General features: G+C 42.5%; 1 protein-coding gene and 1 long non-coding RNA gene across 2 annotated transcripts in view; both read left to right on the top strand.

The window, feature by feature from the left end:
* LOC135433036 (target of Myb protein 1) overlaps positions 1-17,961 on the top strand; it is a 58,124-nt gene that overhangs the window by 24,424 nt on the left and 15,739 nt on the right. The window lies entirely within an intron of this gene.
* Positions 4,210-4,828, top strand: LOC135432930 (uncharacterized). Its single transcript, XR_010436984.1, has 2 exons — positions 4,210-4,423; positions 4,485-4,828. It is a non-coding gene; the product is annotated as an uncharacterized LOC135432930 (long non-coding RNA).

Below are 17,961 nucleotides of genomic sequence, written 5' to 3'. Positions count from 1 at the left end.
TAGATCAATTAGGCATCTAAATCTGGCATTATTCTTCTTTTATTATGAATTTGGAAATGTATGGTCGGCACTTTGTTAAAATGTTTATTGGGTGATTGCGTTTATGTAAAAGTTGCATTAAACGAGGGCGTACTGTATATGGTAGAGTAGTCCGATGCGATATGGGTCTGTTACAAGAAGCATAGTGAAGTTAATAAATATATGTGCTAATAAAACATGGTAGGTTTGGTCATCTTTTCGTTAGACTATGTGATGTAAGTTGAAGGACGGGCTATTAAAAAAATGAGCCCAAACAAAGCCTTATAATGCCCGCTAATCCGTTATACAACTAAATAAGAATTTATAGAATTTATATATAGCTTAGTCTACTGATTTGTAAAGAATTTTTTGACTGGATCACCTGTCCCACATCAAACCCTTGACAATTGCAATTAAAACTTAGAAACATCAATTTGAGTACCAAAATAAATGAACCCACACCTTGATGCTCCGCGGTCGGCCCACAAATCATTGCCATCATTAATTTGCATGCATAACAAAAGGCGTGCAAAGTCACAGCCTGTCTAAAAGGGACCGACAGCTAGCGGCCACAAAGAAGGGAAAGGGGGTTAATGAACTACCCCAAAAAGTGCTTGGTTAATTGCTGTGTCGGAAAAAAGTTTCAAGAATATTTAAGGAAAAATTGCCTATTTTTGGCGAATGTTGTTTTTCAATTTCCAAAAATAAACACGTTATCACGAAGCTTAGCGCTCAGCTCAAGAAATATTTTGAGCCACATGTGGCAACAGCCAACCCAGAATAATAGTCAATAATTTGGTGGGCCTTCAAATGCCTGCGGCCAAGCGGCAAACAATTTCAAATTTATGCTTTAACTTCTCGGCAGGCTCGTTAGAAGCGAGCTGCGAGTAGAGAGCGTACCCCATTTGCATTTATAAATTGTTACCAAAGCAGCTGAAATATTTGACAAGCCAAGGGGCGCGTTTCTTGATGAAACGCCTGCCCCTAGCCACCACGCCTGGCCCGGCTGGGTGGCGGCATTGTCTGCGCTTAATTATGGGCACAAATAAATGTCTTTCATTTGGGTTATGTGGTCCAGTAGAGCGCTCCAGCTGTTGCAGACTTTTAATGAGCTATTGACATTGCTGTGGAGAAGATGCAGACAAGGGGCGAAGATAGCAGCAAGTCAATAAATAACATCGAAAAGCCGTTATAAAGAACTCTCAACGTGCTGCAGCAATGCAAGAAAGATACAGTTTAATCAATTCTGAGGGCTTTTCTGAGTGGCTTGTGTCCCTGGTAACCCCGATTTTCTCACTTTGCCGCATGCCTCGTCTCTAAACCTTACACTCTGAGCTTCACACCACTCCACTGGGGCACATTTAACGCCCCAATAATTAAACTCAATTAATGACCAAATGACCAGTCAACTGCACATCAAAGTTGTTGCATTGCAACGGCAATCAAAGCGACAGCCGATAAAACCCAAACTCCGAGCCAGTCGTTGACTCTGTCAGTCGCTAACAGCTTCATTTGTCTTTGTTAAGTCGTTGCGACAAACTCGTTTTGGAAATCCACTGCACCCACACCCTTAACAGGGCAGTATACCCGCCGAGTCAAAGCAAATAAAACCACATGCTGTGCGGTGCTTATCTTGACAGCAAACATTTACAAAAATACGAAGCCAGGGCCGAGCAGAAACACGTCTTTATCGCAACCAAACACAACAATTTCCAATTTTCCCATTGGCTTGCTCATCGTGGCTCCAAGCGCCCCTTGCCCTTGAGGCGCATCTTTCTTTTTAAATACTCCAGAGGTAGATTAATCATTGGCTTGCACGACTTTTGCCCCATCTAATAAGCCACCTGCTCTGGCCGTTTCTGAGGAGCAACTTCTCCCAAATCCAATTATAATTGCGCTTATCAAAAATAAGTTTTCGATACTTGCTCCCTTTCTGGAGTTTGGCAACCGTTGGAGTCCTTGTTGTCTCCACTTTGACACCGTCGCTGCCAATTTCGCCAATATGGCAATTTAATCCACACAATCGGTTTAAGGCATCACCATTTATCTTTTTGGGGGAGCCTTTTCTGTGTAGATGTACCTGGGTATATTCCTGCTGTGGTTTAAGCTTTTGTGCTGGGGTTTTTCCTTTCCATCCCTGTCAATTAACTCAAGTTTAATTGAAGGTGAAATTGTGTAAAAGAAAAGTTGATGTGGTCATGAAAAAGAGACGATATTTTCGAGTATATTTATATGCAGCAGTATTAGATCGTATATTAAGCAAAGTAAAATGGATGTGAAAATTAGTTGAAAATAAACTGTGGCAAATATGATATCAAATCCCTTAGAGCTTGTCACATTCCACTAATCGAGTTGCAGCTTGTTGCATTTAAATTAAAAATTCCCATCATCCAGCTACGGCTCGTGTAGGCCATACCCGAAGCTTAGCATAATTGGCACTTTCCTCATCTAGCCAAATACCGTCTTCACTATCGTCCCCGAAACAGTTCAATGACAAGCCTTGATTTAATTATACTTAAAATGTACATCCGGACTTTCACGCGGCAAACCACCCACCCCGAAATTGTGAAATAAATGGGAGGACTTCACTTTTCATTTCATTTTAGGCAAATAATAAATTTTCTCTTAAAATTCATTTCATTAAACAATTTCCATGAGCTGCGACATGGACACAAAAGCTGAGGGCCAGCTACGGAAATCTTTTGTTTATGCGCCTGTGCTCCGGCCCTCCTTTCCTCCGTTCCTCCGGTTCTCGTGCCCGTACTCCACCAAATTAAGCAGGCTGACAATTTTCTCTCTAAACTGTATAACAACTTAATGAGCCTGCATAACTCTGCGACAACACTGAGCGTAAAAGACTGTCTCGCATTTTTGGGGCGCGGGACTGATAACAAAAACAAAAAAAAAAGCTCGTAAACTTGGCCCGAAGGCATCGCAGCTCGACAACGATGACTACGACGATGCGTCGCAACGGTAAAAGTCATTATTCAGTGTACTAGAAACTGACTGCAGGCCCCGCCGTTTCAGCCCTACACTGCGTGCAAAAAATAATCAACTTTTCCAGGACTGTGACACGTTGTTACAGCCTGGTGGCAAGTTTCGCGCAAAGTTTTGGGCTCGCCGTGGAGACAACTTCCGTTTGGAAGGAGCAGGAGCACTCGCCTTGGGGCTATGTCGGTCGCATATGGCGTATGCCGTATGGCAATGGCCATATCCTGGCCATGTACTGACTATATCCTGGCCATGCTCCCTTACAAATGACGCATTAATGAAGTGATTTCGCCTTCGTCCTGGGGATTGAATTTTTAGATTTTCTTTTGCCAGCCCACTCCAGCGCTCATTAACTTCCGTTTGAGGGCACCCACTAAACCAACTCCACACTCCACACTCCAACACCAACATCAACCCCAACACTGCCTAAACCTGGGAGCTGTTTGTTGCCTTATGCAAATGCTATTCTTGTTTTTATTTCCCGCGCTGCTGCTGCTACTGCTGTTGCTGCCGTTTTTGTTGTTTTTGGTTTTATAGAAAAACACGCAAAGTAAACAAACTTGGCCCTCCGCGCTCCTTGTACTCGTGCGTCTTATACGACCAGAGTTTGCCAGCTTCCCGGCTTGTTTGTACATATTTTAATTACGCGTTTCTGATTGGAGTAACATTTGACTGAGGCAAGCCCGGAAAGCGTGGAAAGCGTGGAACGCGTGCAAGGCGTTGACAATTGTGCCCAGCTGTCGTCGGTCGTCTGAAGCCCGCAATTTTGGTTGTTCCAAGTGGTTGCCCAAAATTGATATTTGGATTGTGCTGAACGGGCGCCTAAAAGGGAGTACTCTTATATATATGCTTTATTATTATTCTCAAAATGTGTTTGTTTTGGGTGCATAGTTTTAATTTTTTTTCAAATGGTTATTTGTTCTTTTGTACCCACTTTAAAAACAAGCATAATGGAAGATATATAACTACAATGCGTACCCTTTACGCCCATTTTTCACCACGCAGGGGTGGTTTTTCCTCAGAGTGTGAAACATGACTCGAATGAATTCTCATAATGATCTTTGAAAATTAGATCAAAGCGGGTCGGATGCCAAATAAAAAATTCCATAAAACAGTTTTTCGCCAATTTTTCACAGTTAACAGCGTTTTTACACGTTTTCACTTAGGGTGGATTCTCCGGAAAGTGTGAAATTATGTTTCATTAAGATCTTTAAAAAGTTTGTTGAAACCGATTTCCACTCATTTATCACAGCTGTGGGTGGAATTTCACTCACATCACATGAGAAAATACGGACAAAAATTTTCATCTACATTTTTTTTATCGAACTGTATTCTGGCATGCGATGTGTAAGTGCAGAATATTACGGCACTTGAGCACACTTGTTGCCAAGAAATTAGCATTGATTAGGGACAAGTATGTAACATATTATGGTTGAAGGCAATAAACAACATACTAAATAAATTTCTTGGCGCAGAGCTCCATAAAAACAGAAAAGTGGCCACCCAATAAGCAAAACTGTCGACGTATTCATGCGAGCTTGAAATTCCAAAGAGCAAACAAATCTGAGTTGGCTTTTGCACAGTGTGCTACAGTTTTGTACTGAAATTCATATTTTTTTTGGCAGCTGCAGCAGCAAAATGGAAATCAACATTGGCAACATGTTGACTTGACAGACGGAGAGTGAAATTTCCAAGCAATTGACACCCTTTTTCAATCTGCCACTTCAAGCTGAAGTCAACCCTCGACGGCCTCATGGCTTATGAGGGCAATTTCAATAAATTTGAGGCCGCCCACACCGCCCTCTAGAATAGCTGTATACATATACGAATTTTTGCATAACTCGAAATCAGATTATATATTTTTATATTCATTTTTTTTTATTTCGCCAATGTGAGTGATGGGTTAGCTTGGGTTAGGGTGGTTTTTATGGGCTCGCGCGAAAGACTGACTTTTGCAATCAATAAATCGATGTGAAAAGTCATTAACATAAATTACAGCAACAGACAATTAACAATCGACCTCCAATCATCATCAACAATTGGCATAATCCACTCAATGCCCGCGAACTGGCTGCGAAAATTGCCTCGTTTTAAATTGTAAATAAATTTTGATGGCATTAAATATTATAAAGCGCATACATAAGCCAGGAACGTGCACTGTAATGGCATCAGTCCTGTTAATTGTGCGCTTAATTAAATTTTCATGCAGGTGTAATAAATGATTTTCACCCCTGATGTCTAATTAGATTTCCGTTTTTATGAGCTCGTGTCGCTCCCGTCGCATTGTCATTGACCGTTGACTGACATTGTCCTCCATTGTGTCAAATGCCTAAGGCCGTAATTATGTCCGCGCAACTGAACAATTGAAAAGACTGAATAACTGAAAAGCGAGTGACGGAGACCCGTAGACTTTAATATGGGAACACGCCCAGATTTTAAATACATATTTTCGATTCATTTGTAGACTGAACCTTTTAATTTAGATGTTTGAATACTGGGGACTGTAGTACTAGTCCCACTGGTACAACTTTCCCGGAGTGGGAATTTTATTGTTTCGTTTTTGCCGCCCATTCTTGCTGTCTTTGTCAGACTTAGTTTCTGGTTTCTTAGGCTGACTTGGCGGAGCACCCTTGGCAGGTCCCGCTGGCCCCGCTGGCCCTGCTGGTCCCGGTTGGCTCGCTGGCTTTGGAGCAGGTCTTGGAGTCGATCCAGCCTGAGGAGCATTCTTTGCAGCTTCTGCTTCTTTGGCTGCCGCTTCGGCAGCTGCCGCTTCTTTGGCTGCCGCTTCGGCGGCTGCAATAGCTGCCAGTTCCTGTTTCTTCTGCTCAACTAAATCAATGGGCGGCCTCATCTGACGGTGTGCATTCCTTAGATAGTACTGGTTTCCAAATAGTCGAGTTGGAGCTCCTTCCGGAATGTCAGGGTTGCCCTGGCTACGAGGGCTAACGGTGTCCGCGTAGCGATTGTTAGAAACATGTTTGCGGCCCAAAAGAAAGTCGCGTACGAGTTTTAAAAATGGCGAAATTTCACGGTGATTAGGCATTTCCAAATAAAAGATAACGTTTCACGTAAATATATAAATATATAAAATGTTTTACAAATATGTGTGGACTATGACTAAAAGATTTTCAGTAATAAAAAAAATTATGGTTTGTTGAATTTTTGTTTATTGTAACTACAGAACCTCAAAAATGATAAAGCCACAAACGGATTGCCTACTATATCCCGTTAATACCCTTATCGCCTACTAATGCTGTTCCATTTGTAGCGCATATTTTGTGCTTAAACTTGACGAACCATCCTGCCCTAGTCTTCCAGTAATGTCAATTCAATAAGCAGCAATCGCATTTGACTGTCAATCAATTGCGCAACAAATCTGGCGAACCGCGTCAATGAATTTTAATAATGCCACAGAAAAAAACAAAGAAACAAAAGGCACGCAACGGAAATCCAAGGGGAAATGAAGATTGGTGAATGCGAACTTGACTAAATGAAATTTTCGCAGTTTTGCGAGACAAGGCGCAAATGTCCAATTGGAATTAATAAAAACACTTCAATTTCCGATGCCAATCAGTGAATGCAAAATGAAGACCCCACGACAAGGGCGCTTCTGACGTTTCTGACAGCCGCACGCGCCAAGCTTTACTGTACTTTGTTTTCCACGTTTGGTCGTTGACGCCCTCGCATCGCCTAAGCTGTCACTTTGACAGCCCCATGGCCGGAAGTCTGCAAGCCGAACGTGTGAGATGTTTATCAGCTGCGCGAGATCCTTGGAACTCTGCTCACATTTCATCAGATAAGCAGCTTGTCGAGATTTACGAAATCGAGCTGATTATGTCTTTCTGATTGGCACAGACCGGGGCCTGGTCGCGTGTTAAAGGGTGGCCCAGCCCGATACAGCCTGTTTACCTTTTGGATTTTCAATAGCCTGGAGCTGTCGGACGATACATGGCCACGTGGGCGGGGGTTGTTTTTCTGAGCGCTTAGCTCTTGTACTACAAGCGGTACTGGCTATGGGAAATACATAAATCAGCTTGACTCCTCTCTATATTCGATTCTAATTTACGGCGCACGTTGCGCTGAAATCATTTGCGATAAGCCAGCGAATGTAAATATCAGGTTAACAACATTAACATTTCGAGAGCTGCACCAAACGAAAACTGATTTTCATGAGAACAAAACGGGGTTTGAAAGTGCTCAAATCTTGAGTGTGCCTAGGCGAAGGATTGGGCCATTATGAGATACTGATCAAGTATAGTTCTTATGGGAACTGTAAATATATAAAATGGTGCATTGCATGCTAGAGCTCGTAATTCTCAAGTTTGAGCTAGTTGTTCTTACAAGAAGTTTACCTAGAACTGCCCACTTCTAAAACCAAATACGTACACAACTATTTACATGCGTGTACACATATCGAGCTGCATAACTTAGTTGAAGTAATTTAAATACTTAGGCAAAATTAATTTTGCTTGCATTTCTCTTTCTTAAATGAGCCCACACATTTTTCAAAGCGCATCATGTTGCAGCATTGAAGTTAATGTGAATAAAGACGCAATGCTATAAATTAATAAGTATATTTTTTTTTAACAAACCAAATCGCTGAAATCCCCGGAGGGTTGTTCGGAGCGCTGAAAACTGAACTGAGTTTTCTGTATATTGTTTCTGTATTTTATGAAAAATGGCACGCACGACCGGGAAAACCTTAGAGATGACATTCGATGCGCCGCTGTCGTATCCTTAGGAAGGGGTGTGTGGCTTACAGGGTGGTGGTGTTGGTGGCACACATGCGGTTGACGTGTTCTCGAGTTCTGATTTAACTAATTGACACATGTAGCCAAGCATCTGTCTGAAATCAATTCGGGAATTCGGTAATTCGATCCACGATTGGGCAGCAGAACAAACTGTGCCTTCAACATGAGGGCAGAGAAACAGCCATGAAAAGTTCAAGCCAAGCTTTCCGCTGTGTGCTGAGCGTAATTCGATATGTAAACAGTGTCGAAAGGTTGCTTCAAATTTAAAGAAGCAAAGATACTTTGCGAAAAGTAAAAGTAGCGAAGGTCAACATCATCAAAATGTCTGGCTAAACTTGCGGGCAGGACAAACACACATGCCGCATGCCACACGCCCCCGAGCAGGCCGAGGAGTTCCTGCCCGCTGCTGGTGGCCGAAGGCCAAAGAAGCTGCGTCGAAAGAAGCTTGTAGTGAAAATGATAATGTTAAAGTTTACAACTTAAGTCGTCAAAGTCAAACACACTCTAGGGAAATTACAAACACATTCGTGACAAGGATGTGAGGTCGCCCCTGGTCTGGCTCTGCCGTCGGCACTGGCTTCCAGCTGCATGGGGAGGTCAAGAGCTGAGGGTGGCGCCTCGAACGAACTTTTCTGTTATGTGATGAAATGGACTCGCACTAAGTTTACCTGTTCAAATCTTAAGCTCACAATCCGATGTTGAGTTTGTTGTTCTTGCAGTTACTGCCTTTGCGCGCTCTTATGCTTTTACAGCGCTTCGGGGTGGTATTAGTGTAAAGCTCGCCCAGACGCCACTTTTGGTGGCTCAACTTTGAGATACAACAGCACGGCGGCCCCGCTTGTTCTGCTCGGCCATTAGCATAAATAAACGCTCTAAGTACGCCCCATAAAGGTGTAAATGCTTGATATTATTAGCCATGCCGCCAGCCGAGAGAGTCTGGGCGTTGGTCGAGAGTCTGACAAAACCGCCAACGGCCTCAGACGGGGGACTTTTGCTAGCGCTAAAATTTTATGCTGCTCCAACACATAAAATTTGCTCTCAAGTATTTCATAAAATTTTGTTACGCATCAAAATGAGTTGCATGCCGGGATGGACTTGACTTTTGTTGTCTCATCAAATGAAATTTTATTAAATGACCCCCCCAAGTTTTATCTGTGAAATTAGCAGAGCGTGTTGGTGTCTTTAACTCAACTGACGATAATGAAGCTATCCCATCTGGCTGACTTCGCAAATAGGTCAGCTTTAAGCACAAATACATACATAAAGACAATCAAAAGAGTATAGATTCCATGAGGACAACGCTTCCATCCAACGTTATATTTACACATAATCCTGTGACATAAAATAAATGCCCAATTTGTTGCCTCTAGCTTCTGTTTTCCCCATGATCGACGCGTTAATGCTGTAACATACAGTCGCACAATTGTGATATTCCCTATTTTCTTTCAACCGATTTTCAATAGGTAAGGAGTATTAATAATAGCCTCATTAAAATGCGCAAACGTTCTGTTTATGCACCGAAATTGCGTTTGAGTTTCTCTCCATTCAAGTGGCGCTCTATTCAGTTCGCTGCTAAATGCGCAGCCTTTATTCATTTCATGGCCACGTTTATTGTTTTTCAAGTCATTTTCGGCATCTTATCAATTTTACTCACAAAGGCAGCAGCTGGCTGCCACATCTCCTGCTCCTGCTCCTGCTCCAGATCCTGGTCCTCCTCCGCCTCCTTTTGCTGCTGCTGCTGGTCGTGGCAATAAAAGAGTAACCATTGTTTCCGTTCGGCTGTCATTGATAATGGAGACACCAGGAACATTGTCTTTGGGGAACGCCTCCCAGTTGATGGTGGAATACTTGAACTGGCTTCCGTGAAACGTGACTCTCTTATCAATGCGACTTACTTATTTTGAAGACGCAGCCGCCGTCGTTCCCCGGCCAGCTGCCCGTTCCAGGCGCTATCGCAGCGGCAATTAAAATTTGTAGCTATTGGTAAATGGAGACTACAATGGGGAGTTCCAATTCGATTTCGATTGCGCATCGTTTGCAAATCATTTCGCAATTGCCCAGAATTGGAATGGCTTTGGGGCGACTACTTCCGCCTCTTCCCGCCACTCTATGCTTCTTGTTCCCATGCCTTAGGTCTTCCACTCCCCGTCTGCGCCAACGACACGGCCTCATTTTTCACAGTGACAGCGCAATGGGCGTTAATTGCGAGGGTTTGGTTAAGGTTAAGATAAGCGCGCGTGATTTTCCTCCGAATTTTGCACCCAGCGGGCACAAACGCCCATCGTTTGGAGGGGTTGCTCAAATTTTGACTTGTTACCGCCAGCATGGCGGAATTCTTTCTTTCTTTTCTTTTTTTTTTTATCTGCATCTTCAACCATTCAAATGAGTTTTGCCTTTGGGCGTGCCGCTCGTCCTGCGATAAGAGCGCATAGGGCAGGAGGTCAAAGTATATTTTTTGAATTGGCAAAACGTGCTGCAAATGGCTTAATTACGTCTGAAGAGCCAACTTTGATCTTGACTTTTGTAAGGTAAAAAAAAAAAACTCAAGCCGTTGCATGGTCTCAGCTGTGTTCTGAGATAGAAAAGATTGATATTAAAATGAGCAACAATTTTGCCTGACCTGCTTTAAATTTTAAAGAAAATGAAGAATTATATTACGCTTTGAGGGCCTGCTCAATACAATCGAGAGAGTATAAAAAGAATGGCAATGTTAACAAAATGGTTATAGGAATTACACATTTAACACTTTTCACTGAGACACATCCTTTTTCGAATATCAAGAAAGCTGCGTTGACCTCAATCGATTTTATTTCGAATTATATTATCTCATATTTTTTGGCTAGGATCAATTTTTTTTCTACCACAAATAATAGTTGACTTTACGCCCAGGTGTCCGTATGCAGATCCACAATGCCCCAAACCTTGTAGGTATGCATGGAAGGAGGCCAGCATTTAAATGCACATATTTCACAGTAAACATGACTTGACAACATGTCTGCCTTTTTCGCATGGTCTAAATATGTAAACAAATAGTTTCGGCAATTGCCAAGTGGGGCATGTCAGGAGGACATGCGAAGGCCTCACCTCCACATGGGCATACAGGTCAGGTCCAGACCCGGACCCAGACCCAAGCGCATGCCCAACCCACCCGGCGACTGGCTGCATGTTGTGGCATGCGGTTGTGCAACGGCAACAACTTTTGCAACATGCAACCAACGAACCAGACGACTCGACTGCCTCTGCTTGGCTGGCTAAATAAACGAGGCCTTAAATCGAACTTTGTACACGGCTCGGGTCGGTCTGGATTGTTGTGGGTTGTTCCGGGCCAGGGATCGGCAGTCGCCGGGCCACAGGCAGGACCAAAGCCAGGGCAAGGCAGGTAGCTACAATGCTGCCGTCTCGTTTGAGGTTAACATATTTCAAGCCGCCACCCAAGCGGCTCTAACGACAGCCTGCGAGCCCGGCTAACTGCCCGGCCATTTAACATGTTGCCAACATGCGTGGCAATTTTGCAAATTATAAATTTTCCACCTGCGCAATATGCTGCATGCCTGGCCAATTGGGTGCAATCCGGCGCGAGGGATGCACAGCCCACATAACTGTTGTTTAAACTTTTAAGCGCACACGCTTCCTGCCCGCAACAACGACGACAACTATCTGACAATTGATCGTTGTTTCCGCTGCTGCTCGACCCAACTATATTCAACTTGGCTTCTTGCCGCTGTCTGCTAGCTGAAATTAAGTCGACACCGGCGCGGCGCAGCGTGTTGATAGTATTTTAACACAACACAGCACAACATAACAACGCTCGAATATCCTGAAACATGGGCTCTGTAAATACTCCTGGAGCTGTCTGTTGTTTCCGTATTCAAATAGTTGGCAGCACTTTTCCGTGTTAAACACAGCGTATGACGCATGTTTGCCCTCATTCACCACAAAAGTTGTGGCCAAAGTTATTGCACGAGCAAACTCTAGCCATTGTTTAAACAATTTGTTAAACAATATCATAAATAAAAGAGTTGTATGTGTTGATTAATGCTGGGATGTCAGCCATATGATAGTCATATTATATCAGTTTATCGTCTTATATTTTAAATAATTATTTAAAGCATATTTAAGTTCATGGTAAACAATTGAGTGCGGATTCAATCCCAGCTGCATTTTATCGCCTAGATAAATCAATTTGCACACATTTATTTAAATGTTCAATTTGAAATAAATTTAGTGAGAACAAGGTCCATCAATAATTCAACTGGGGCAAGTGACCCCAGTGCAAGAAATTTGCATTGAACAAAACGGAAAATGCGAGCAATTTGCGTAAGAGCAAATTAAATATTGTAACTGTAAAATAAATCTGATATGTATCGAAGCCAAAGTGCAAAGGACAACAGGCAACAGGACAACAGGACAACAGGACAACGGACAGCACACAACGAGACAGCAGGACAGCAAGACAAGAGTCGAGTCGAGTCGAGGATGCTTCCGTCTACCGACTGCATAAACAAGACTGCAGAAAAATATAAACAATATGCAAAACATGATGAAGACGTACAGTAAACGAGCGAACAAGCTCGGCAGGCTGACTCAAAGACTGGGACCTCGGGCGACTGTACCAAATATCAAGTATACGCACCGTGGCTCCGCTCTGGCTACATGACTTTGCATGCCAATGGCAGGCAGAGCGTTGCGTCTGAGTGGGCGGGCTGCGGTGGCAATTTGTAACAAGGTCAACATTTTGAAATATGCTGCCATCAATTTAACATCAAATGGCCATAAATCTTGGGCAGCGGAATATATATTGAATAACAACTGCGAAATAAATATTTAGTATACATAAGCTATATGTCGCATCAACAACAATCCGTACGTCAAATATTGAAAAAAACGCAAGCCAATAAAATTTCGTACCATCCAAAACGAAACAAACTGTGGAGCTCAGAGCGTTTATGTCCCGATTGCGACATCAATTTGCATTAAATGAACGCAACGGCAGCTAAATTAGAGCAAACGTCCCTTTTCAGTTTGATTGACGTTGCATCAATATCAATCGAAAGTCAACAGTGTATCAGACAGTGAATTCTTTATATAAATGTATATCGCATTTAAAAGCATTTTTCCGCTTCTTCATTTAAGTGAGTTTTTCGATTGTTTGTCTTTGCCTTCTGTTTGCACTCGTCGAGACACAAAGACAACGGCAACGAATTTAAAATATTGGACTGAAAATGGAATTCATTAAAAATATCGAAACAATATTTTAAGGTTGGAGCAGGACGCAAGGATAAACAGATTGTCGGTTGATAAGTTATTTTAAAAGTAAAAAGCTTTAAATTCTGGCCATGCACTCGTATATAATTTAAGCTTTTCCAAAAAATGTCTGCAATGAATTTTTATAAACACTTACAAACAAGTAAGAGTGCTCTAGATGGGAGGCTTGACTAGGAGATACTCTAAAATGAAATATGTAGAGCTTAAATATAGAAAACAAAACGTTTCATTGACTCTTTGGATAGGCCAAAAAAAAAGAACTATACGAGATCTTACATAGCTTATTTGTCGTATGTAGCTCATAGAAGCTCTAAGATAAGCTCAAATAAACAGGATTTCAATATTGCAGTCTCATGGGAACAGACAACCTTTTAATGATATAAAATAAAACTTATTTGCACGGGCCATAGGGAGACCAACGTTCCAAATTTCTCTAGTGACAGAGATCTAGCAGACATCGCTAGATGGACTCACCTGTTGATGATGTATATTCGTTTTAAAAATCGGAAACGACTTTTACCAAATGACTTATACTCATAATCATTATTCCAAATTGGTTGGGTCAAGGGAGGTTATTTTGTAATCTTTCCGTTACATTTTTAAAGTCTAGCTCTCAAAACAAAAGAGACATAGTATTGAACCAATGTACAGAAATTCACTTAGTGCATAGAGTAGAAAATTCCCATACTTTCAATTGAACTCCCGAAGTACGTCGCTCTTATTTGACACATTGTGCGGCCAATACATTACATGCCGACATTGTCTCTCTTCATGGAAATCGAATATTTCCATCGCACTGCTCCACTTAAATCCATTCACCAGACTCCCAGACCAAACATTTTTGCGGATCCTTCAGCAATCCGCACACTTAAAATATTTACGCAATCAAAATTAATGCAACTGTCATGTTTTGGCCCCCTCGAAGCGTTAAATGCAAATACACTTTAGAATTGTAGCCGACCGCATCAGGAAGCTGCACGCACCGTTGCTCCTTCTCACACGTATGCCAGCTACATTCCCCTGGCTGATGCATGTTTAAATTTAAACAGTAAAACCAAACTCATTACCAACAACAGGCTGAGTGTCCTGTGTGCTGTGCTGTGTGTCTGTCCGTCGTTGTCAAATTACCAAACTGTCCTTTTGCGTAATTTTGTGGACATTGAAAATCGCTTTGATTGAACCGCATGCCATGCTGGCAACAACAGCAGCAACAACAGCAGCAACAACGGCAGCAACAACGACTGGCGCACTACAATTGCCGCACATAAAACAAACAGACCACGTCCTGGCAGTGTCCTGGCCACATCCAAATCCACTCGCAGTTGCAGCTGTAAATGCGCTCCGCTGCACTTACACGCATCCCAGCTTCAGTTGGATGTGCAAATTGTCGATGCGGATGCCATGCGGATTGGGTATTGGAGAATTAACGATTGCGTATTGGAGGATTGGAGGATTGGGGTATCGGTTTTATGTCGCTTGCGCCCGAATGGAGACGCATTTTACTGCCCTGCTAATCTCCGAGCGATACGTTGCATTCTGCATTAAAAGCGAAACCAAACTCGGACAACTGCCACCCAGCGCACCAAGGGGCAGGGAGGTTTGCCGGCCCAGCGAGTTGACTTTGAAAATCAATTAACAACATCAAACAGACACTGGATGCTGACGTGGACAGCTGTTGGGTGAGGCTCAGGGAACTGCCACCCGCCTCCAATCGACTGCAACAGCCTCTTGCCGCCTCGCAAGTGTGTAAATTGCAACTGTAAATCAAATATGACAGCGCAGGCGATGCAAAATTTCCATGTGTGTCAGTCACATTAATTGTCCACGCCAAGTGGGCGGGTCATATGCCCGCCGAAGGGGGCGTATTTTATTGTTGCGTTAATGAGTGTGCATAGCATCGCCGTGGGCTCAGTCGGCTGGGTGTGAGGCAGGCATAGGACATGGTTTGCTTCTCTTCACAGACACTGACTGCAGTGTGCTGATGTGGCATAAAAATATGTTGCCATACGGCATGTTGCGCAAATTTTAATTAATTATATGTGCAAGTCGCTAGAATAAAGGGCATTAATTGGATATTAATAGCATAAATGACAAATAGTTGGCAGCATTGATTTGATCAGCACATCTGACAATTAAATGTTCAAGAATATGCCAAGCTTTGCTATCAAAACTCAACACTTCAAATCAAAAGCTTGGCCAGTTGGACAGTCGGAAATTCTTGTCGTAGACGGCACAAAGCATTTCCGGTCAATGACCACTCGTTAAAGAAAGCCATTTGCAACTTTCCTAATTAAACAAGCAACAACTTTGTTTAATCAACTTAATCAACTCGAAACGACAAGCTCACACACACACACACACAAACACATACCCAACAAGTATCCATTCCTTTTGCTTAATTCAGACACAAACTAATAAAATTATTTACCCAACAAAAAGTCAACCCTAAACTGCACAATGCAACAAAAAAAAAAAAATGCATGGAAAGTTATGAGCACGTAGATGACATAAAATGTGTTGGATCTGAGATGAGTAGCAGCTGAGCTGGGTTCGCATCATCGCATTTGCATGCAGCTCGCAGCGAACATGACGTGATAATTAACCCAACTGCCTATAACCGCAGCCATGCCCCCAGTCAGGTTTATTCGCAGCCCCTTCCCTCAAATCAGAGACAATTTACAAGATGCAAACATCAAATTTTATGACGTCTAGGCCATAATTATGCGCGATTTGTTGTGTACGCAGGGCTTGTGGATGGATTGGCCCATATAGTTGGTGAGTTGGCTTACCAGCGACACTTTTAATGGGCAATTTATGAGTAGATCTTAAGCGGAGAACTGTCAGGGTTGTAGGCAAAATAGTTGTGGGGCTTGAATATTAATGGTCTCCCCGGCTCATGTCAATAAAAGTTTATGAATTCGTGCAAGATAAGCATCTGAGATGAACTTAAATGGTTTATGGTCGAAGCTTGATATATTGAGGCCAATAATAAGCACTGGTTGTATACTCAGCCAATTCGATCTGAGCATGAGACGACTTTAATATGACTTACTTCAAAAAGTTAGTATTAAAGCTCTTGCTATCGCCTCATTCGATTCTTAATCCTTAGCCGGGTCTTTGTTGTCGAAAAAATGCCTGATGAACAGTGTCAGACTGAAACGCAAACCGCATTATCTCATTCTCTTTCCGCTTATCGCACTGTTTATGTGACTGGGGGGCCATCCCGACATGTCTGCGGTATGTGAAAGCATTTCCCATAAGACCTTTCATTGGTGCAATCTTGCCTGGCCGGCTAGACGCCATTAGATGCCACAAGAAGCTAAGCGTCGAGCTGTTGACTGCTCTGTGGTGATAGCTGAGAATTAATTAAACGCCGAATTAAATTAAAATAAAACCGCAAAGTCGCAAACTGCTTTCAAGTGGGGAGATATAAGGACTATTACGTCTATTAATAATGGCATAAGCGTTTCGAAGATATATTCAGATATACTGTTAAACAGTCAGAGCCCTTTAAAGAAAACTCACCCCTCAGCCCTTTGGGTTTTTTTTTTGCTTGAGCGTTTTGATGGCTCTGTCGCTCCGGCCTCTCTGACTACCATAGCCTTTGACGTCTGCTTCCTCTGCTTTTTTTTGCACTCATCGAAAAGGCACAACAATAAATGCACCCAACCACGACGACAAAAAAAAACGAAGCGAAAACTCCTCTGGTAAAGGCCTCAGGGCGAATGGGCAAAAGGGTGAATGGGTCGAGCGGAAGCACGAAACGAAACAACTGCAGCAAATGCAACTCTGGCTGGGACTTTCCACTTCCGCCTGCCCTAAAAGTTTAAATTCATTTCCGTTAGGGCATAGATTTTTGCGAAAAATTAATTAGAAGTTGCACAAACACGCGACTGGAATCAGTGCTTTTATCTTTGGGTTCGATCCCAAAAGGATACGTTTGTTTTGCCTTTTATTTTCGTCTTTTATTTCATGCCATTTATGTGGCACTTGCCCCATTTGGCAGCACCGGAATAATCTGCGACAATTTGTCGAATACTTGGCAGAGATCAGCTCTTGTAGTTTTTGCTATGGTTCTTAGCGGGAAAACTGATTAGTGTAGTTGCTTTTACTACGGTAAAGTGCTTGTAAGTAAAGTGCTTGTGCCAACCAACTGTTTACCCAAAACGTTTTCCAATTGCTTTTCGTCTTAAGCTCACCTCGCACTTCTCAACCAGTTCTAGAGACACGTTCCTCTTGTCGTTTTGTAGTATGTAATTAGTAGCAATTAATTAAGATTAACATTTGATAGCTTCTATTACGAGTGGGCAACAATGAAACGTGTCCACGCCTTGGCGTCGGGCAGACCAATGTCTACAAGTCTAGTGTGCCGACCAGACAGACAAATTTCCCACATAGGTTGCTGCCACCTGACAGAGATAAATGACTCAGTTTGCACTAAGTACACCACGATTAAATACAGCAGAAAAATAGGAAAAGTATTCTAGGTACCCACTTCCAAGCTGCCGTTTCATATACTCGAACTTGCTTCTACTAATATTTATATGAATTTTTCACGCTGCGCCCCACACTACAGAAAATATTTCTCGAATAATATTGGTTTTTACAGGTATCGAACAAGCACTTTGTGTAGTAAATAGTTCCTAAGATATGCCCTTTAACCTTTTCTTAGAGAGACAGGTTGTAAACATGCGAAGAGTTTTTTGGAGTGTTAAAGAGGAAGAACCAAGATACAGAACGCAGATACGCAAAAATGTTTTCTTGCATAAAATCAATTTTACCCCGATTGCTGGTATAACATATAATATAGTAGCCCGTATAGTATTGGGTACATATAAAACTTAAAGAAACAGAAACACAGGAGTTCCCTAATAAGCAAAATAGCTCGACTTTTGCTCGGTAGTTCGTATTACAGTTTTATTACTCAGTAGTAGCT

This window comes from Drosophila montana, unplaced genomic scaffold (assembly GCF_035044405.1).
Source record: "Drosophila montana isolate Dmon_TW-CO22-7 unplaced genomic scaffold, ASM3504440v1 contig_3216_1, whole genome shotgun sequence".
Taxonomy (NCBI): domain Eukaryota; kingdom Metazoa; phylum Arthropoda; class Insecta; order Diptera; family Drosophilidae; genus Drosophila; species Drosophila montana.
Note: the sequence above shows the minus strand (reverse complement) of the source record. Positions and strands in the feature narration are given on the sequence as shown.